Below are 3,206 nucleotides of genomic sequence, written 5' to 3' on the forward strand. Positions count from 1 at the left end.
ACTAAGAATAGAAGCTAATAATTTTGAACTAAAGCCTGCACTCTTTCAGATGGTACAACAATCACAATTTGGGGGAAGTCCAAGTGAAAGTCCACATGTGCATCTAGCACACTTTCTTGAGATCAGTGATATGTTGAAGATAAATGGAGTTTCTGATGATGCAATTCGACTCAGATTATTTCCTTTTTCTTTGAAGGACCGAGCTAGAGAGTGGTTACATTCTTTGCCACCGGGTTCTATCATAACATGGGATGAACTTTCTCAAGCATTTTTAGCTCAATATTTTCCACCAAGCAAAACAGCTAAGCTAAGAAATGAGCTGACTTCTTTCAAACCTAGAGATGATGAGAGCTTGTATGAAGCATGGGAGAGGTACAAGGATTTGCAAAGGAGGTGTCCACATCATGGGATTCCTAAGTGGATGCTTGTTCAACACTTTTACAATGGATTTTCACCAGCTATTAGAATTACAATTGATGCATCTTCTGGAGGTGATCTTATGGAAAAATCTGAAGATGAAGCTTTTTTTGCTCTAGATAAGATTGCTTATAACAACTACCAATGGAATTGTGAGAGGAATGAGATCAAGAAACCAGCTGGTATGTTTAAGCTTGATGCTATGAATATAATTAATGCTAAGTTTGATGCTTTGACAAGGAAGATGGACAAGCTAAGCATGAAAGTAGATTCTTCAGCTGGAGGTTCTAGTAATTCAGTAGAAGTTGGAGCTGCAAATATCAATTGTACAGCTGATTTTTCTGCACTTAGTCAAGATTTTTCAAGTGAACAAGTAGATTATGTGGGGACCTACAATCAAAGACCAGGTGGTAACCCATTTTCTGCAACTTATGATCCAGCATGGAGAAACCACCCAAATTTCTCTTGGGGAGGTAGACAAGGACAACACCAGAATTTTCAGCAACCTTCTGGATATCAACAACATTAGAATTTTCAGCAGAATAGAGGTCCTCCTGGAATTCCTAAACCTCAAAATGCACCTGCTCCATCTCTACCACAACAAGCACAACCAGACAAGACAGCTAGATTAGAAGCTATGATTAAGACTCTACTTGTGAGCCATCAAAGTCAACAAGATATGATTTCTCAATTAGCATCTAAAGTAGATCAAATGGCAACACACAACAAGATGTTAGAAAATCAAATAGCTCAACAAGCTAGCTCTTCAAATAACAAAGCATTTGGGAAGCTCCCTAGCCAACCAGAAAATTCAAGGGAGCATTGCAAGGCTATTACATTGAGAAGTGGAAAAATATTGGAGAGTGGAGATAAAAAGATTGAAGAGAAAATTGAATAAGAGAAAAACAGAGAAGGAGATGAACAAACTGAAGTTGAAGTTAGAATTGAAGCTGAGAAAGAGAATTCAGTGGAAGAAAAAGGAAGTAAGGAGGGAGAGAGCAAAGAGGAAGAACCTAAATATGTAGCACCTAAAGCCTACATGCCACCTTTACCATTCCCACAAAGGTTCCAGAAAGTGAAGTTGGATAAACAATTTGGGAAGTTTTTGGAAGAATTGAAGTCTTTGCATGTGACTATTCCTTTCACAAATGCCTTAGCACAAATGCCTTCATATGCTAAAATTTTGAAGGAGATTTTGTCTAACAAGAAGAAATTGGAGGAATTTGATACCGTAGCTCTCACAGAAGAAAGCAGTGCTATTTTGCAAAATAAGCTCCCACCCAAACTGAAAGATCCTGGTAGTTTTTCCACACCATGTCACATTGGGGATATCAGTATAGATAAGGCTTTATGTGATCTTGGAGCCAGTGTTAGTCTAATGCCATTGTCTATCTATGAGAAAATGAAGATTGGAGAAATGAAGCCTACTACCATTTAACTACAGTTAGCAGATAGGTCTATTAAATCTCCAATTGGGGTGATTGAGAATGTTCCTCTGAAAGTTGGGAAATTTTTCATACCAGTAGATTTTTGTGGTATTGGAGATGGAGGAGGATGTACACATTCCTATTATTCTCGGTAGACCTTTCCTTGCTACTACTGGAGCTGTGATTGATGTAAAAAATGGAAGGCTTACATTAGAAGTTGGGAAAAAAAAAGTTGAATTTAATTTGTTTCAAGCAATGAAAAAGAAAGATGATTTAAATTCATGCTTGAGAATTGATGTGATAGATGAAGAGGTCAGAGAAGTGCTCAAAAAGCAACATCCTAAAGATCCCTTAGAAGCTTGTTTGGTTTATAACATCAAAAAAGGGGATGAGATTGAAGAACCTGCAGAATATGCTATAATCTTGGAAAGAAATCCACCTTTGCCTATGGCTAATACTGAGAAGATTGGGGATTTGAAGCAAGATACAACTTCATCATCAAAGCTTGAAAAAAGTGAAGCACCGAAGGTAGAGTTGAAACCTCTTCCAACAAATCTCAGGTATGCTTTTCTTGGTCAAAATTCTACATATCCTGTGATTGTTAGTGCTAAACTGAATGATTGTGAAGTTGAAAAATTATTAAGAGTTCTTAGAAAGCATAGAAGGATAATTGGTTATACCATTGATGATATTAAAGGAATACATCCTTCTGTGTGCATGCATAGAATTTTGTTGGAAAATAATCATAAAGCCTCTAGAGAGTCACAGAGGAGATTGAATCCAAATATGAAAGAGGTTGTGAAAAAGGAAATCTTGAAATTGCTTGATGCAGGTATCATTTACCCTGTTTCTGATAGCAATTGGGTAAGTCCAGTTCATGTTGTACCCAAAAAGGGGGGCATCACAGTAGTGAAAAATGAAAATGATGAACTAATACCTACAAGGACTGCAACTGGATGGAGAATGTGTATAGACTATAGGAAGTTGAATAATGCAACTAGAAAGGACCATTTCCATTACCATTTATAGATCAGATGCTTGAGAGATTAGCTCATCATTCTTATTTCTGCTATTTGGATGGCTATTCAGGGTTCTTTTAGATCCCTATTCACCTGAATGATCAGGATAAAACTACCTTCATGTGTCCTTATGGTACCTTTTCATATCGAAGGATGCCATTTGGACTATGTAATGCCCTAGCTACATTTCAAAGATGTATGATGTCCATAATTTCTGACATGATTGAGAATATTATGGAAGTGTTCATGGATGATTTTTCTATGTATGGTAAATCTTTCGATGAATGCTTATCTAACTTATCTAAAGTTTTGCAGAGATGTGAAGAGTTTAATTTAGTTTTGA

The 3,206-nt window shown here is 36.8% G+C and overlaps 1 non-coding gene across 1 annotated transcript; it reads right to left on the reverse strand.

Annotated features, from left to right (window-relative positions):
- Positions 1-304: 304 nt before the first annotated feature.
- On the reverse strand, positions 305-411 carry LOC131173465 (small nucleolar RNA R71). Its single transcript, XR_009143781.1, has one exon. It is a non-coding gene; the product is annotated as a small nucleolar RNA R71 (small nucleolar RNA).
- Positions 412-3,206: the final 2,795 nt, after the last annotated feature.

This window comes from Hevea brasiliensis, chromosome 14 (genome assembly GCF_030052815.1).
Source record: "Hevea brasiliensis isolate MT/VB/25A 57/8 chromosome 14, ASM3005281v1, whole genome shotgun sequence".
NCBI classification, from domain to species: domain Eukaryota; kingdom Viridiplantae; phylum Streptophyta; class Magnoliopsida; order Malpighiales; family Euphorbiaceae; genus Hevea; species Hevea brasiliensis.